Source organism: Motacilla alba, chromosome 4A (genome assembly GCF_015832195.1).
Source record: "Motacilla alba alba isolate MOTALB_02 chromosome 4A, Motacilla_alba_V1.0_pri, whole genome shotgun sequence".
NCBI classification, from domain to species: Eukaryota; Metazoa; Chordata; class Aves; order Passeriformes; family Motacillidae; genus Motacilla; species Motacilla alba.
This window is the reverse complement of record NC_052045.1, coordinates 1,580,991-1,600,852: the sequence shown is the minus strand read 5'-3', so window position 1 is coordinate 1,600,852 and position 19,862 is coordinate 1,580,991.

Genomic DNA, 19,862 nt, shown 5'->3' with positions numbered 1-19,862 from the left:
ATCAGGTACAATCTGATGGCTGATTTAAACCCAAAGGTTGCTGTTGAACGTTAGATTTTTTCCACCTGCGAAGCCAATTCTCCCTCCACTGTGTGCTTTGTCTCGGTTGGTTTGTGTCTCTCCACACCATTCCAGGGCTGCGCTTTGCAGAGCAGAAAATTGGAGTTCTCAGTCAACATTGGCATTTTCCAGCTGGGGAAGCAAGGAAATGTCCAACAGACCAGGTGGGAGAATTTTCTAAGTTTATAATTTCTAATGACACAAAGTGCAAGGCTTCATGGGGAGTCCTTTCTGTCCACCTGGCTGGGGAAAGCTCTATGGTAAATCCTTCCAAGGCAAGGCCCTGAGGATTTCCCTGAGGGGAAGGATTCAGAGGATTCCACGAGATGAAATTCAGCAAACTGAAGCAGGGAGAGGAGATGCTCCCAGTTTTCCTGGCAGCACTCACTTCACTCCTACAGACAGGGTTCACCCAAGAACATCCTGCACTTGTCTCTGCTCCTTGGAAAATGGTTTTTAGCTGAGCTGGATTCTCCTCCTCTCTTCCTGTGCTGCTCTCCCTGCTGGCTGATTCTCCTGCAATGTGTTTTTCCCTTCCCCACTCTCCGGAATCATTGGAGTGGGAGCTGGTTACAGTGGGGACAAACAGGTTCATGGACACCTCTCGAGGAGGCAGCATGGACCAGGGGATGGGCTGACGGTTGGTTTATTGATGCAGCACACTGGGAACTGGAATATTGGGAATATTGAGCCCTGATTGAGGGTTTTTCCTCAGTGCAGGGTAAATGTGTGTGGGGGAAGAGGGACCCGTGCTGCTCTGTCAGGGAGCAGTGACCAGGGCTGCATCCCTCCCTGCCAGGCTGAGGGAAGCAGAGGTTTGTGTTTTGCTGGTCCTGGCAAAATGTAAATCCATCAATCCGTGCCTGCCCAGCAGCCTGTGATGGCAATAATTGTCTTGGCCCCAATTCATTTTAACAGTGGTGGAATTCAAATCCAATCTGTTGCCTGTTGGCTCTCTCCCCCCCAGAGGAGGCAGCCCCCTGCCAGAAAACCCTCTGAGAAATGAAGAAATGAATCTCATTCTGCAGAGGGAAATCTATCTAAATCCACCATCTCACACCTAGAGCTGGGCCCAGCCTTCCTGCAAGACAACAGCACAAGCAGCAGCACAGAGGCTGATTAAAAACTCTCCATATAGCTGGTAGCTGCATGCAATTTAGAGTATGAGCTGCTATGCTGAGATGCTGAAAACTGTAAACAGTATTTGCATTTTGTTATGAATGTTTTGCATAACTTTAAGGATGTTTTCTTTATCCCCAAGTGGGTCTGTTTTCAGCCCATAATGTACTGTGAAGTTCCAGGAACAGAAAAATTTGTTGAGCTCAAGCAGGCCGGTATCACAGCAGACCTAAGAGTGTTCAAGCAAAGAGTGTTTTGCATCAAAAATGTGTATATATTTGCATTTTTGATGCAAAAAGCTGCTTCATCGGCACTGCAAATGGAGCCCACGACTGAGGCAGTGCAGAATTCTATGAAATTGAAAAGTTGTGTGTAATTTCTGAAAAACAAAGTCTATTTTGCACAGCTCTAACTATAGCTAATATTTAAACCAATTTAATCATCAGTGAACTAACATGGCAGGAGCACTCCGAGCTTCTTTAGCACTGAAAGTTTCTCCTGTCTCCAGCTCTGTGCAGTGTGCTTTCTTTTAAACATTTTTTAATTGAACTTTTTCCTATTTAATTGCTAGGAAGAGAAAAAAAAAGTGCAGAAAGATTGAGATCTGAATTTTAAACATCCTCATTTTGGGTGTGTTGGTTTTAGTTCTCATTTTTTAAGGGAGCTGCACTGGGGGAATCTCAGCACAAGATTCCTCTGGAAAGTCAAAGCTGAGCTTTCTCATGCCAGTCACAGCTAAGGTGCCTGTTCTAGAGCTGCCTTTGGGATTGATTGCACTCTGTGCTTACTGCCCCAGGCTCATCAAGAGTTCCTGAACTTCATTCCCGAAATCCTGCCTTTGGAAAGCACTCTTTTATCCAGAATGAATTCTGTTTTCTGCTCTTTGGGAGTCACCATGAACTGCTCCTCTGAGTTGGGTTCTGCCTGGAGAAGGGAGTGGCCTCTGTCCCAAAGCAGCTTTTTATCCAGTTAATTGCTACTGTCAGCTGTTCATTCTTGTGCAATCATCAGGTGTATAATAGCATTTATTTCTCATGCAATCCTTCTTGCTCACGTTTATTTCTTTAATTCAGAACAAGTGCCTCCACTATCCAAATTCCTCCCCACATTCAGTCTCACCAGAGTGACTGGACAGGACAAACTGAACAATGATTTTATCCCAGTGCCAAGCTCATCTCCCTGAGCCGAGGAGGTGGAATAGGGCTGTGGGAGCTGCCCAGGGCTCCTCATGCAGGCGGGTGATGGCCAGCTCTCTCACTGGCTGACACAAAGAATTTCTTGCTTGGTCTCAGAAAAAAAAAACAAAAAAAAAGGAAAAAAAAATCCTAATTTTCTTGAAACTGTGTTTGTAACAAGCCCTGAATTTCAATATAGGATCAGAGGAAACATGTAATTTTAAGTCAGTAGTGTGGCTGGTCTTTTTTCATTTTTGCTTTGGCATTATTAAGTTAAAAGGAGATCCCTCTTTAACAGAGTAAGAGAGCTACTTATTCCTTCTGTGAGCAGAATCTCTTGTGTCAAAGCCTTGAGATGTTGTGTAAATCCTGTAGCTGTGTTAATACATTTTGAATTCTGGGCTGTGGTTGCAGCATTTCTAGACAATGTCATTAGCCTGGACAGGGAATCTCAGTCAAATGTCAGGATCTTGTCTGTAAGGTATTTCCACTCTGAAGTGTAGTGCAGAATGTCACTGTCATTCCAATTAGTGCAGCTGATTGCTGTTAAATTTGTTTTCTTTGACATACTGCAACATTTTGCTTCGAGCCAGACATTTTGTGCACCGCAGAGAAACACCACATAATAACAACAGACATTAAGGCTAGTGGCAGGCAGGACCTCGAAGAATTGTCAAAGAAATCAACTTGCTAATTTTTGTGGTGTTTCAGCTCTGTTTGTTGCAGCAATGCTCACAGATGTTTTAGGACAGCACAGAGATCTAAAGCTCACCATTCGCCTTCGTGTGCTCCCAGTTTGCTGGGCAGAAATATTCATTTACTTTGCCAGGTAGAGACATTCATTTTTAACACTTCACTCATTTGTCATTGTGCATTCACTGCCTGGGAAATTGAGAGGATGAAATTTAAAGTAAGATTCTGAACGTTAGTCCTGGGTTGGGCTTGTGAGGCTTTGGAATCCCAAGGGTGCAGCAGTTCAAGGAGAAATCCTGCAGGGATTTTCAGCTCGAGTGCTGAATTTGTCCTGGGGTCACAGAACCCCTGGATAGTCTGGGTGGGGAGGGACCCAGAGAGATGATCAAGGGCAGCTCCAGGGGCACCCAGGGATCCCACCAGGGATCCTTGAGAGGATTGTTCAGAGCTGCCAGGGAAACATTGGTGAAGTGGCAGTCCCTGGGCTGAGAGGGTTTGCCTCTGTTGAAGGCTGAGGGTGCAGGACAGAGCCCGGAGCTCTGCACAGGTGATGTTTGATCTTCCCCTGATCTCCACCTCCTCCTTTCAGCCATGCCAGTTCTCCACCCTTCTTCTGCTGCTGGGCAAATCCTCAGCACTCAAACGTGCCTTGGGTGCCCCAGGGGAAAACATTCAGGGCAGAATTAGGGAACCCAGTGGTTTGCAGCGACATCTTTGCAGTTTTGCAGGAGATGTTAAAGGGTGAATGGGCTGGAGACTGAGCTGCTCTGCTGCCTGCCACGGGCCATGCCAATTCAACATTGTGCCAGCAAGGCACTGGGGAAGGAATGGCAGAGGAGGAGGAACCCTCCATCAACACTGCCTGTTTTTATAGAAATAAACCTTCCTGTGTCTGCCTGTCAGTCACACATCCTCCCCTAGACTCACATCAGAAACACTTCTGCATGCCTAACTTAGCATCTCACCTTGCTGCAGTGCACTTGGGCTGGAAGCAGGGCTCAGCTCACCCAGCTGGGGCTGGTGGGTGCAGCAGCAGCAGAGAACAATTGCTGAGCCAAAGGAGCTCCCCACACAAGTAAACACAGCTTTTCTTCCCACGTTAACCCAGCAGGGGAATTGCACTGCTAATGGGACGACTGTCACATCTCCATCTGCATGACAGATTCCTTGGGCTCCCTTTCAGGCACAAACCTGGGTACCATTCCCATCGCAGGGAGCCAGCAAGCTTCAGGAATTCCTTGGGAACAGAAAATGTCCTGGAGTAGAATGATAGCAAACAGTTTGAGGGATGTGAGAGAGGGAGGCTGTTACATACTGAGAATATTTATGTAGACGCATTTGTGAAAATAATGCCAGAAAAAGCACCTTTCTATGTCTTGAATGTCACAAGAGGAGATTTTCAGAGGCTACACTGCAATCTCTTTAAATGATTGCTGGTATATTATTTATTACACTGGCATTTGGGGAATTATTGTTTTTGGTTTTGCTCGTTGTGGCTTTCAAAACATGATGGTATATCCACATTTTCAATCAATAACATGACATTCTCAGGCAGCATTTCTCTGGGATCCAGTGATGGCCAGAATTTCAACCCTCATCCTGAAATATCAACCCAGGATGGCTCAGCCAAGTGAAGCATCACTTCCCTTTTCTCCAATGTTAAAACCAAACTACATAAACCACACTGGTCCTTTAGGAGACTTGGCTCAAATTAGGACCCAAAAAAAGGTTCTCATAGTTCAAAATCAGTTTTAGTAAATTCCTGAAAAGAGCAGGGAAAGATCTTACAAGCTGCAGAGCTTTTTTCTCCCCGTGAGAAGGCACAACTACTACTGCCATATTTACCTGGGACTAACTGTTGTTAGCCAAAGCTAGAAAATGGAAAGGAGGATGGAACATTCTCGGTCTGGAAGGATGGTACAGACCTGAAAAGATTCCTGGGCACTCTTACGTGCACACAAGAGGCTTTTCCATGCAGGCACTGAGCCCTGGCACGTCTGAGCCTTGCTCCCAGGCTGGGTCAGTGCAGCAGTGGCACCAGCAGCCCCTGCTCTAGGAGCAGCCAGGGGCTGGGGCTGTGCTCCTGGGGCTGCAGAGTTTCTTGTTTGCATTCCATTCCACCAGGGTGAGGCTGGTCAGAGGCAGGAGCTGGGCAGCCCTGGGGGATATTTGCACAGTGCTGCTGCAAGGGAAATACAGAATTGTTTAATGGTGCCAGGAGACTCCGGTGAAATGAGAAATCCGAGACAGACGAGGAATCATCCCTCTGGGAGAAGCAAGAGATCCCTGCCCAGTGGAACCCGGGAATATGAGGGTTATGGCTTGCTGCTCCCTCCAGCCATGAGGGGTATGAACCAGAGGAACCAGCAGGAGCACAGGGAGATGAAAGCAAACAAAACCCTTCCTCATGCAGCTGTTAACAGCTCCTAATGGAAGTGATATGTGGATGGAGCAGAGCTGCACCAGGAGCTGCTGTAATAGGGGTGATATATCCTGTAGATAAACCCAACAAAACATCCCCCAGAAAGCATGCGTGGTCCTCTGGGATTTTATGCTATAGCTTTATGGACTTTTCAAATGAATATGTATTAAATCCAGCATATTAAATATATGTCTAATTACTTGTATTTTTAGTGGCTGCTGACAGAATTTATCCCAGCAGCTCTATTTACTCATGTATGAGAGAAGAGACTCTATTATCTACTGCTTGCAAAGCCTACATCTGTTTTTTGTTCCATTCTGCTGCCATGTAGCTTTAGCACGGCGAGCAGGAGTTACTTCATCCTGTCAGAACACATAATCATCCCAGGTTAATCCAGAACTTCCCTTCTTTCTCCCAGCATTACCCTTTTACATCCATTGCTTCCTTTGTTTTGGGTCACTGGGCCAGGCTTTCTGCCTTGTTATCAGAGTTTTACAGTTCACAGTCTGAAACCCCTCCAGTTCTTAACAGATGTTGCAGGCAGGAGATGTTTAACCCCTGCTGCTGCACAGGTAAACAGAGCTGCTGTGGCAGGAGGTGAACGATTGCATTCCCAAACAGAAATGGCACAGTCAGATGTTGCACTGAAGCTCTTCCCACGATCATCTGAGGTTTAGAAAATCTGCAGGGTCCCTTTCCATTGCGTGCCTTCAGTTGTCCCTGGGATTTCAGTCCCATTGCCTTCAGAGGCTCTAAGCAGATGCACCAAATAAATGATACTGCCCTAAATCCTGCACTGGGCAGAACTGTGTGTCAGGCCCTTCTGTCCATCTCTCTGAGCAGAATTTTGGTGACAATAAAGTCCTGACCTTTTGGTCTAATACAGTCTTTATCCAACTGGGATATCATCCACATTAGTCAGTAGAAAATGATGAAGAGGAGGGTGTATATTAAAACTTAAATTCCTTGTGAGTTTAGGAGCCTACTCCAGGTTTGAGGTTTCATATCTCAAATCAGAATCTTGGAGCTGAATTGCTGTGTCATATGTCTCAATAATCATCACTATTTTCTCTTAATACACATCTTAAAAAGGTGTATTTCTGCTTCCTGCTATCTCCTTTCATATAACTTGTGGCCCTATCATTTTCTCAGGCTGGGAAAATAATCTTCCCAGAAGCAGGAGGCAGCATTATCCTGGCTCTGTGTGAGCATTCCTCAGAGTACTCCAGCCTCATGCTCATGTTTCCCACTCCATGGAATATATTTATTCAACACCTTTTTTTTTTTTCCTTTCTTCCTTGCTGCAAAATGTAGAGACAATCCTTTCAACTGCTGAACTGCTGTATTACAAGAGGCCCCAACCAACTGCTTTTACTCTGGCAAGCTGCTGTGCTTGCTGGGTTTCCTGCAGAGCATGCTAATGCATGTAAAGCATGGCCAGGAAAAGCCCACTGGGAAGTGCTGCATCGCAGGGACACGCAGCAGAGTGGCTTTGGATGTGATGCCTGTGCTGAGCCTCCCAGCCCAGAGAGAGGCAGCCTTGAGTGCGAGCTCCTTGTGAGGATGAGGAAATGTAGTTTCACACAGTGCAGACAGCCCACTGACCACCAGTGGTTTTGAAGAGAGGTAAAATACAAGTTTGAATTTTAAGTGTATGAACGAGGACGGATTTCGCTTCTGCTGGTGATATTGTTACAGCCAGAGAAAACAAAGCTGATGGCTCTGTGGCAATGCTGTCTGCTCTAGAAACAATCTGGAAGTGTCCAAAGCCAGGCTGGATGGGGATTTCAGAAGCCTGGAGCACTGGAAGGTGGCTGTGCCACGAAAGGGGGGCTGGATAGGGGATCTTTGCCAAGCCCACCCTTTCATGATTCCAGGAATTCCAAACTCTTGTGCGTCTACTCTGGCACCTTTCACGTTTGCCATCTATGGAAAAATGTGACATTTAACTGCATTCCTTGAAGCTGAGCTTGGTCTCCTCCTTCCCTGATTTTTGTCATAGCACCTCGAGGAAGAAGAAGAATTTGCACTTTGTCCTGAGCGCTCTGAGGAAAGGAGAGCAGCCACAGCAGGGCTGTGTTTGCTCACTGTCCATTCCCCAGCCCTGTGTCTATCGTTCCACTAAATCTTTAAGGCAAAACTTCATATGCTTATCTGCTTGATTAGCTATCCACTATCTTCTTTCATCCTCATCATTAAACTGACAGTAATTACACCAAATTGAATGCACGACCTCTGGGTGCTTGCCCCAGTAAGTTACCAGAGAAGGACTGCTTGTGCTTTATACTTTAATCCACTTCCATCAAAGTTACAAAGATTTAGTTCCCCAATACAGACAGTGATTCCCATCAGAAGAAGGGGCAGATAATTGCCATTTATTACATGCAACACAAATCAGGTCTGAATCCCCTGTCTGTGTTGGCATGAAAAATAACCACCACTCAGTGGAGCAAAAGGTGGTGACCCAGCAGCTAATGAAGTGTCAGAATGATGCCAGCAAAAAGCAGTGACTTTTCAAAGTCAATGAAATGGACAAGGAAAAAAAAAAGGTAAATATTTTATATATATTCAAGGATTAACACTAATTAGATTTCTTACTTTTTAATTTACTTATGTTAATTCAGTCCTGCAGATTAGGCTCATCTAAACCCAAACATATTTGTGGGAAACTGTATCATGCTGAGAAAGCTTAAAAATATATGCAACCCCCCACATTACTCAAATAGAGAGCTCTTCTCCTTCTCTGCTGGTGTCAGCCTGGCAGTCTCAGCCAGACCTGCCTCCTGGATGAAGTCAGACATCCCTGCTCCTGTGCAATCAGCCCCCAGATCTGACGGGCTGGGGTGTCACTGCAGGAAATGCCAGCCCTGCTGTGTTTGTCTGGGAGGGGATGGAGTCACACCCTGCTTGGTTTTAGCACAACAAACAGGAATAAATGTCACTCCAACCGCTGCTCGGGTAAATGGCTACATCTGTGTTTAACATTTTGACCCAGATGCAATTGGCTCTAATCAATCACTAATTACTTTCAATTTAAGCATGGATGAGAACTAGTAAAGTGCTGTTCTTTCAAATATTTCTCTGATAGAGCAGCTTTTATTGGAATTACTCCACAGGAAGCTGTAGTGGCACAGGTCAGGGTCTAGGCTACTTTTTCAAGAAAACAGAAGAATTAAAGTTTATTGGCTTTATCTGGAAACTATTTCTACGAGCTGTTACAAAAGTTTTGTTTGCTACATGGCAATTTACTACTTTAGTTCCTAACTTGCATCAGTTGGCACATAATGAGATCAAGTGAGAGCTCAGCCTTAAGCTGTCTGTCTGTCAGCATATTATCTGTTCCGCCATGGAATAGGAGCTAGCAGAGCAGCTTGGATAAATCAGCTTTTGCAGTTGTCATTTCCTGCTATATGGGGACTTTAGGGGAGAAATACATTGTCTAGATTAGGCATGGATTGATAGCTGTGCTCTCCAGGAATGATGAAGAAATATCAGAGATGATCATTATCCACAGAGGCAGCTTCTGCCAGCCAGTCACTGCTTCACCTTCCATGGGAATAACTTTTTTCCATCTCCTTCCACAGAGCTGAGCTCGTGTGAGAAGCAGGGAAAAGCTCCATCGGTGAGTGCCTTTGTACCAGGCTGAGCAGCTGCTGGAACTGAATCCCCGAAAGCTCTGCAGTGGCTGGACACAGCTCCTCAGCAGCTTCGAGGCAGCAGGAAGGCAACAGCAGATTTCATCCAGCAGGAAGTCGAAGGAAAGGGTAGGAGAAAAAAAAGAATAATAAAATTCGGTCTCTGCAGAGCAGGTGAGGTGCTGAATGTGTCACAGGACCGGGGCAAAGGTTAGAACTGGAATGTTAAATGTCACACAAACCTCAGCCCCAGTTTCAATCCCAAACCAGACTGAATCCCAAATCAATTTCAATCCCAAATCAAGGCTGCTGGCATTGACATGGTGGCAGTCCCACAGAGTGGAGGGGGGGCCTCTGCTTCTCCTGGCTGGCTGTGGCAGGGCTGCTGAGGCTGCAGGAGCAGTGCCTGGCTCAGGAGCCCAGCAGCCACCAGGGAGCCCTGACCAGGAGCTGTGTGAGCCAGGCTCTGTGGGCTCTCTGCTCAGTTGTCACACATTTTCTGTTGCAACGCTTCATTCCTTGTAGAGAAGACACAGAAAAAAACATCTATTAAAATATATTTCTCTGAACTTGAAAGGTATTCCATACTGGCACTTTCAGGTTTATATTGATGTATCAGACCAGATCTTGCAGTGTCTCCCTTTCCAGCTGTCCTGCCTCTGAACCCATCTGTCTGAAGGGCTGGAATTAAAGAACTTCTGTTCTCTTGACCTCCTAGTGAAGGCAACAAAGACCATGAGTTTGTCTGCAGTGAAACCTGCTGATGGTGTGGATGCATTAGGTTACTAATGCTGTGTCTATATTTTATTATATTAATAATTATTTACACTGTTATGTTATATTGATATAACATGGAAGTGTGCAGCCACCTCTCCATATTCTGTTTCCATGCCTCTGGGACCCAGAAATGCTGGCTGGACACAGTCCTGTTCTTTAGAGCACTGGCTCAGGTAAAAACGATTCTTACACACAGAGCAGTGACTCCAAGAAAAATCTGATTTCATAGCTGTCCATAAGAATCCTTTGATTTGAAAATGCTGTTTTTCCGTATGAGATAACTGAAGCATGAATATTTCCACCATGATAAAAGATGAATCAGCTTTCCCCAGGAGCATCTCCAGACCCACTGCAGTCTGTCAATCCAGGGCTTTGCTGAGCAGAGCCTGCCACTCCTGCCAGAGTGTGATCTGGTTCTGAGATGTGCCATGTGGGCACTGAGATTAAACCTTCCAACTTATCACTTACAAATTAAGCTGGGATTGAACATCAGAGGCATCAAAGTGTTTCTTGCCCGTATCACAAACTGAAGAGATTTTTATGGTATTCTGACAAGGCACAAATATAAGAATCAAATCAGGCAAAAATTGTAAAGGAGTAATGCAAGAAATGAAATCAAATGCTGTAGGAGCTGAAACTTGAAGTGCAGGGATTTGATAGGAGCCCCTTTTGAACTCGTGTGAGAATGAAATAAATGCTATCTGGCAGCATGTGTGGCAGTGTGCTGAGAAAAACACTGAAGGTGATCTCTAACTCAGGATGATAAGATTCCTGACCCCATTTCTTCAAATGCTTGTTGTTCACAGTCTGGGAGCTATTGTTGTTTCTGTAATGCAGATGTGAACCAGGTAAAAGTCTTACTTCAATTCATTACTACATTTTCACTGCTCATCTGGGAGCGCCCTGGAAAGCTGAACTCCCACCTGAAGGCCCCAGTATTGCAGGTTCTTCCCCAGGTGTCAGGATTTAAACTCAGCCAAATGCTGTTGGCTTTAACACCAAGAAAATGGAAAGACTTCTGACCCCAGTTACCACCTTCGTGCTGCTCTTGGACTTGACAATATTCTTAAATTCTTGTCTTCACAGAATTCTTTCTGGCATCTCTACTGAAGCAGAGCCTGCCCTACACATTGCAGTTTGAGGTAGGATTTTTTGTTTGTTTACCTAATTCCCACTAAGCCTTTGAAAGGAAGGAAACATATGGATGCTATACATAGGAATTATTTCTCTCCAAATAAAGTGCAGCTACCTGTGGACTCAACAAAGCAGCTGTTTAAAGATCACACTAATTTTTGAACAAGGAAAACAAAACGTGACTTCAGGATCTTTGTGCAAGTCAGCAACATCTGTGTTTAATACAGCAATCAGGCAGTGCTTTGTTTTTGCAAAAGTACAGGATTCAGTTTAAACCTTGGGGATTTCAAACTAATCAAATTAAAGATCAAGCCGGGGACTGATGCTTTAAAGGTGGATGCTGATGTGATTTCTTTAATGGAAAGCCATTACAGCTGGGAGGAAGCAGCGAGACACGCTCCCTTGTCATGGGGCTCCCTTGTCATGGGGCTCCCTTTGCAAACCTGCACAGGTGACACTGGAACAGTGTTCAGACATTGCTGAGGGGACTCTGCAAGCAGTCTGGGGGCAGTTGTCAAACTGTTGCATTTACCTCTCTGGCAATCTGTAAGCTTGGCTGCTCCAAAGGATGAGCTTTAGCAATGGCCACTCCTGCAAATTCAGCACCAAATAAATGCCAGCACGCAGCACAAACGGATGTGCTTTGTACAGGAATGGCAGAGGTAGCATGGGCATGCTAATTATTTTAATTTTCATGCACTTGTGCTGCATTTTCCCATTTCCCACCCTACTGAAGACGGTCATAATGCCATCGTGGCGTAGATGAGAAAATGGACAAATAAAAAGAGCAGTTAAATTATTCTTCAATTACAGAATCATGTTTATCAGTTCAGTAGCTGCTTTCACATTAAATGTTCCTTTTATTTGCTTGTTGTTAAACAACATTTAAATATTGTGAAAGATTATGAGTTGGGAAAAGCAGCACATTCTTTACACCCCTTCTATACTGCTAGAACACTATTGCAAATAAATCAGAGAATTCACTTGGCTGGCATTTGCTTTAAGGCTTTTTTCTTTCAATTAGAAGAAACATCTTAAGCGAGCTGCTTGCCACCTACAGAAGAGTTTGCAATATGTAAAGGTTACACTGAAAATAAATAAAACCTCAAATGCAAACTCATTCAGGCTGTGATATTTCTCCCCAGAGCATCCCAGCCCCTCGCTGTGCATTCCAACGTGCAGCCCAAAACGTGTTTATTTCCCTGCCCAGTGCTGGGGATCATTTCAAGCCCATCGGGTCAGACCTGGAGAGGGATTGTTCAGAGCTCTTGAAACTCCTAAGAAAAAAATTGCTATTTTGGTCACACTAAGGCTTTTGCCTCTCCCCCTTGCCATCTGTTTTTAAAAGTCTGGATGCTCCAGTCTCCCTGTGGGAAGGTGCTGAGGGAGCTGCTCATCACCGAGTGGTGACGCAGAGGAACAAATGGCAGGGGGGGCTCCTCTGCACCCCCAGACACCAGGCAGGGACGCTGCTGCAAGGCTTGGGCTCCTCATTCTCTGCTGGCTCCCAGGCTCCAGCTTTACTTCCAGAATGCAGCTCGAATGAAGAGAGTGTAGCACAAGCTTTACATTTAGCTTCCCTTGTAATAAATTATTCTGCTGCCTCTGAAATCTGTGGAAATGGGATGTTGTTTTTAATGGGCAGGAAGATGTGATCCATGTTTTCTGGGAGGATTCCCAGAGTCTGAAATGGGTTTGTGTTGCTGGAAAACGCCATTTGAATTTGACCTTTTGTCTTCTTCTCTCCCCTCTTCACTCTCTGGAACAGGTCTTAAAGGTGCAAAACTTATTATTAAATTAATTTATTATATATATTAAATTAACTTATTATAAAACTGCATGAACAGAACAAGACAACTGGGGATAAAAGCATCATATGGTCAACCCAGGACAATTACTAAGAGCAAACTTTCTTTTGAGCATTCATCAACTGATATGTTTGGGTTTTTTTCATTCATAACAGTGAAGCAGAATGTTTGGAGGCCATTCTCAAAACTGAAATCATGTTAAATACTAACTACAAAAATGCCATCCAAAGAGGGGAACCTCGGGATGGAGTTATTTTTAATAATATAGATTAAGTAAGATTCCATATTTGACTGGAACACAGTAGAACTCACAATTTTATAAACATATATCACAGTTACAAACACAGATATATAGGCCCAACTTCAATCTTGTGCTCAGAACTGTTCAAAACTTCTAAAAAGCCAAGTCCTTTGCAGAAAAAAAATTCCCTGAAAACAGGAATGCTCATTTTTTAACTAACCAAATCAAGCTAAAGCAAATGTTGTAGATATTTATATTTTTATTTGAATGGTGATAATGTTTAAATATTTGCTTTTCAGAAGGTATTTTGATTCATCCAGCTTTCTGTGTGCTTTTTTATTGTTTTGTGATTTATTTGAGTATTATTGAATTATCTCTTGAATATTAATATGGAAACCTTTAAATAGCTCCCCATTATTAAGATTCTGAGATTTCTCTCAGATTTCCATCCATTTTATTCAAAATGCAAAACTGACATTGATTTCCCTTCTTACCCAAAGTAAATATTAACTGGGATTTTTCCATTTTGGCAATAAACTCAATCAACATGTGATATGACCTTGCTAACACATTCACAATTTAATTTTGTATACACAACAAACAATACCTTGAGCAATGGTATTGAGATTTTTTTGTGCAAGTACTTTAAGACTCTGGTTTCCTGGAGGTTGCTCACATACAAATCCAAGTTGCAAAATTCTAATAATCACTGAACAAAACTGTGTAAAATCATTTAGACGTGATCTCAGCTGATTGTCACAATGTGATTTAGTAAATACCAAATGCAAACCTAAAATTTATTTATGTTCTGACATCTTGTCAATACAAACTCGTCCCAGCTTGCGATGGCAAGGCTCAGTTTGCTCACAGAATGTGTTTTTGTGTTCTGATAATAAACTACTGCTCACTGGAAGGTATTGGAATCTTACAGAGAAGCAGGAATTTGAACAGAAGGCAATTTCTACGCTGCTAAATGTGAAATCACAATGTTTTTGCTACATAAACCAAGCTTATTTCACAGCACAGAAAAAAATCAAGTGAAAACCATGATACACTGAGTCACTGAAGTGAATCAATCTTTAGGAAAGCCTAAGGTGTTAATTTTTAAAATCTGCCTATTTTCTGAGTAGAACTCGTTTTTATACGCGCCGTACAAATGGTGGCTGTTCTTCTCAGAGTGAAATTTTCTTTTCTTTTAATTCCTGGGTTGTGGGGATGTTTTACAGCCACGTCTGCAGCACACAGAGATGGGAAGAAAGACAAGGAAAGGAGAGGTTTGCTCGGGAAGCTCTGTCCAAGATGTGTCACCCAGTCTTGGAGGTGTCCAAGATGCGTCACCCAATCTTTCCTTCACGGCACAAAAACCCCAGACCTGCAGAGGGAGGAGGAATCGGCAGCTGGAAAAGCTCCCTGGAGGTCAGCAACAAGGACTGGTAATTTTTTGCCATCTCATCCGCTGCTGGGACCTGTGCAGGAGGTTTTGGCACCAGGAAAGTTCCTTCCCCTGGCGGGGTTGGAAGGCGCGACTGGCGAAGCGCGGCAAGGAGGGAGCAGCACGTCTCTGCAGAGGAGTGTGCTTGGAGAGCCAGCAGCAGAGAGCTCACAGGGCCAGCTTTGTGGGGGAAAGAGAGGAAAACCAGCATTGAGAAAGAGAGGAAAACCAGCATTGAAGAAGTTCCTCCTGTTGAAAGCGTTGAGTTTGAGTACCTGGGGTTTTCAGCTCACCTAAATTACACCCTGTGAAAAACACACCAGAGGAGCTGGTTCAAAGCAGATTTCCTCCACCAGGTGGAAGATTTAACTCCTCAGCTGGGCAGTGAGAGCATGACTGTCCCATTCCACATAAATCAGGATCAGGGATATCAGCAGTGGGTGGAACCCTGGCCCAGGCTCATGCTAGAACAAACTTCTTTCCTGAAAAGGAAAAGGTTTCACTCCTGAGAATCAGGAATCCTCTCAGGGTAAATGTGATGAGACAAGCAGTGAGATTCTTGTTCATTTGCAGAGAGAGAGCAGTGCCATTCCTGGATATTTTCAGGGAAATAGTGACTTGTAGAAATACTCTGCACTCCCTGTGCTCGATTTCTTGTCTGCCTTTAAAACTGTGGACCCCAAGAACACAGGCTGAGGTCAGCAGAGCAGAGACAGTGGCTGCCTGTGGCAGAATCTGGCCCAGAACATGAGATTTCCATTCTCATCTCCTGTGGTGGTGAGGAAGGTAGGCATTTACTGAAGTCTGTAACATTAGATGTCGGATGTTTCTAGGCCTCGTTAATAATTTTGGTGTTTTACAAATGTTTTGAATTAAACAAGATTACAGGAAAAAAAATCCATTCTAATTCAATCAAATTAAATGTAATTACATTTTATATTAATTTTTTCAGCATCAAATTTATTACCTTTAGGAGGATTTGTAATATAGTATAAATTGTAGCTCATAATAAGGGGCTGGAGTAACAGTGAAATGAGTTTTTATTTTATTAGACTTTACAATTATGAGCATGATTAATTTCTTCTTTAAAAAGATTTGTTCCTTTACTTGACAAGTCAGTGTTGGTGAACGAAACTTTTAAATTTAGTTACCATCACACCACTCTCAAAATCAATAAACGCAGATTTTTGTTATGAACAGTATTTGTGCTATTTTTAGCCTTATGACATAGAAAAGAAAGAGAAAATTGAGATTGGTTTGCTGCTTTCTGCTCCGCTGGATGAAGCAGAAATTCTGTCAGTTCCCAAGTGCATTGACCAGCACACAAATTCCATTCGTTAGGAAAATCTCCCTTTGGTAGCCGGACCTTCAGGATGCAGGCACATGGCCAGAGGCAGATGCAGTGGCTGCCTTTGCTGTGTCTGTGCTGTTGATGGGATGAGGCTCAGCTCTGACCCGGAGCTGCTGCTCAGCTGAAATCCAGGGATGGTCCGAGCCCTGATCCCAGGGATCCACTGCAGTTCAAACAAATTGAGGCCATTTCAAGTCGCAGCAGCAGCTCTGGGGTGTTGTTCTCGGTGTGCCCCAAGAAATCTGGCTTTGCTGTGCTGGAGGGGGGCTGGGGGTTGTGTCAGACCTCTCCTGCCTGGCCTGAATTGTGCTTGCTCCTTGCTCTTCTCAACCAAGTGCTCTTTGCTCTCTTCTGGCTGAGTGTTCTTTGTTTCTTGCCGCACACCTCACCTGTGCTGTCCCCTCCTGTTTTTTGGGACCTTTCAGGATGCTCCAGACCCTGCAGTGAATCAGAGCCTCTGCCTTTCATTTCTTCTGCTGCTTCCCCTGCACCATCTGACCTTTGCCATGACTTCAGCATTCCATTTTCCAGCTTTGGGGAGATGCTGACCACTGCTGCTTGACCTCAGGTTATCAGACAGGGTGGATTTCCAGTCAGGACTTTGGCTTATTTCTACAACAGGAACGAATATTTTTACCAATTTTCCCTTGTAGATTCCTTAACTCACCATAAAATACTCCCAAGATTTTCATCAGCTCTTGCCAGGCCACAAATTACTGCAGATGAATAATAGATGTTCCTCACTGCTGGGTTTGCCTCTCCTGCCTCAGCCTGGCCCTGCTTCCAAGGGGCTGCTGAGCCTCCTCAGCTGCTGATGAAAAGCCAACAGCCACCAAGGTGGCGAGCGGCACAAATTCATCATCCATTCCTCCATTCCAGGGATGCCTTGCATTTTTGAAACTATTTTCATTCCTTTTGGAGCCTGGAGACTGCTGAAGTAATAATAGCTTACCCTAGGAGCAGATTTCTTAGTAAACACTGTACCTCTGTGAAAAAAATAGCTGTTATTGTGTTCCAAAGGAAGCCAAGGAGACAGATTTATTGGATTTGCTTTTTTTTTTTTTTTTTTTTTTTTGGTTGGGCTTTTTTCTTTAGTTGATTGGTTGGGGGTTTTTGCTTGTTTTGTTTAGTTTTTTTAAAATTCCAAATCTTGTTTCTTCATTAAAATAAATAGAATTTGGGGGCATTTTTAATCCACCCATTCCAGCAGAAATGAGTGTGATTTGCCTTTTCTGGGCAAGTGTCATTGTCATTAGAGATGGTTTTTTGTTAACTAGGTGCCTCATAACACAGCTTGCATCTCTGTATCTCACAAGCCAAAATTAGAGTCTACTGAGCAGAACTCTCACCTGTGCTTTGAAATCACAGATCTTGGTGAGGAGGAAACTCAAAGCTTATTTTGGAACTCCTGTCTGTATCCTCCCCTGTAGCTGAAAGGACTCACTGTCAGAAGCAACTGGAGATCTAAGAAAAGCATTTCTATTTTGATACCTCCACAGCTGAACACAGATCTGGGAATTTCATGCTTTGGGGATACTTATGCTACGTGTAAAAATAGGTGAAACTGAATCAATATTATGAAGAAAATGACATTTTGTCTATAAATATTAGTGGAAGAGTTTAAATATTTGGTTTCACACTGCTCAAGCTAGTCCATGCAGCCTCAAAATCCAGCCTGGAAGTGACTGATGGCACACAAAGCAATCGATGCATTTCAGGCATCCATCCTTCTCTCCTAACTGGGCAGCCCCAAGTTTCTTCCCCAAACTTCAGCACTGACCTGCAAAGGGAGAGGCAGCAGCCCTGCAGTGCCACCAACACCTTAAATAGCAGCTGGTGTCACTAGCAAGGGACAGCTCACTGCTGCACATGTCCAACCCTGCAGGATCCAAACCAGAGAGCAGCTCATCAACAGCTACAGTTGACAAGGCTTCTTGCAGGTTCCAGTTAAAAAGCAGCAAGGATTTGGCAGCAGTGAAGTGCCAGCTGTCCTCTGGATTTACTGATGGACAGACTCTTTGGTGGTGATACCAAAAGAGTTATCTGGATCAATTCTCTTTGCTGAATTGAGTGGTAAGGCCACCACAAGCCAAAAAAAAAAAAAAAAAGTTTGGAATGATTTCTTTTTAATAAGAAAGGCAAGTTATTTCTGTCTCTTCTTCTTGCACCAAGGAGCTCACAAGCAGGCTGCTGAGGAGCCCGTGGGATCTGCTGGCTCTGTGGGTGTGTGCAGCCAAAAGGCCCTGCCAGGTGGTGTCAGGTAGGTCTTCATTGCAAGATGCCTTTCCCACCTCTGATCAGCTGGGAGAGTTCTTATATTAAGTCTAATTACTGCAAGTATTCCACGCCAAAGCCCCATAATCTCATTAATTCAATAAAACGTCTTTCTGTAGGAGCACAGATCTATTCACAGTCACAATAAAGAAGCAGAGAAGGTATTATAAAACTATAGATTAAAATGGATAAAAGGTACAGAGAAAGTCAATTCCTTTGCTTGCAGTTTGATTGTTTTGAAAGCCTAGAAAAAGATTTCAGGTGGCCTAGATGTTGAGAAGTCTGGGGAATTTTGGATTCTTTTGAAGAATCTTCAATCTTTTTGATTTTGATGCCAATGTGTAGTTTTTTCTTATTGGTCATTATTATTTTAGGAGAATGTTGGAGACCTGTTACAGCTGGTGTTGTGAGTTATTGCAAGGTTGGAGCAGCATGCCTATTCTGGATATTTAATGGAGAACCAAAAAGATGACTCAAATTACAGGGCTTCTTGTGAGTTCTTGTCTGTCAACCCAGAAAATAATTTCAACCTGTCAGGGGAAAATGAAAACTGGAGTCCTACTCAACAAGGTGCAAAATTGTTGCTTAATGTAATAGTAAATAAGCTTATTTTGCACTGTTATTCAGGATGACTGATTTGCACTGCTATTTAGGATGATTGGTTTCAGTGCAAATGAAATATTTTTCAATTTCAGAAAAAAAACCCAATCCAAGTATATTTTAGGTCCTTTATGCAGATAAAATATCTGGGTGAATAGATGGGTGAGAGAGGCTTCCACTGAACTTGTTCCTGGGAAAGCAATTTTCTAACAGCAAACGCAGATTTCTCAGGATCATTTATGGATTTCTGGGGTTGTTTCCAGGGGAGGAATTTTTTAACTGAAAAAGCAGATTGCACAGAAACAGGGAGGGTTTTTTTGGGTTTGTGGAGAATGCACGATTGCTGATATTTGCAGGAGAACTCCAGGAACATTCCCTGATGTGCTTTCACTTTCCTTGCACCAAGCCACCAAACTCTGGGAGGCTGGGAAGGCAGGAGGAGCAGAGGATTGTCCCGTTAGCTGCCAGCCCTATTCCAGCAGGCTCTTCCACGCCACTGGAAATCCCAGCAGCCCCAGAGGCTCAGCTTCAGCCTCCTGAAGGGTGGCTGTGCTGAGCTGGGGTCGCTCTCTTTCTCCAGGCAGCACTGACAGAACAAGAGGACGCAGTCTCAGGCTGTGCCAAGGGAGATCCAGGCTGGAATTAAGGAGGAAGTTTTTCACAGAAAGAGTGGTCAAACACTGGAATCATCTGCCCAGGGAGGTGGTGGAGTCACCATCCCTGGATGTGTTTAAAAACAGACTGGATGTGGCACTTGGTGCCATGATCTAGTTGAGGTGTTAGAACATGGGTTGGACTCGATGATCTTAAAGGTCTCTTCCAACCTAGAAATTCTGTGATTCTGGGAATGGAAATGCAGCCCCCAGCAGCCTGGTTCTCTCCCTGTTTGTATTCCTGCTGGTTTTTGGCCAGGGCTCTGATGGCTTCTGCAGCAAAGCTGGCCTCGATGCACTGGAGAAGCAGAACATGGATTGGCAAATTTAACAGCAGTCCAAAGTGAGACATTTCTCCTTTCCCTACCCACACAGTCCCTGGCACCTGCTGCCTGCAGTCTGTCCCTGATTCCTCTTTCTCCCAGCACAGGGTGTCAGCAGGCAGCAGAGTGAGCTATCCCAGCTGTCAGGACCCCCAATCTCACACT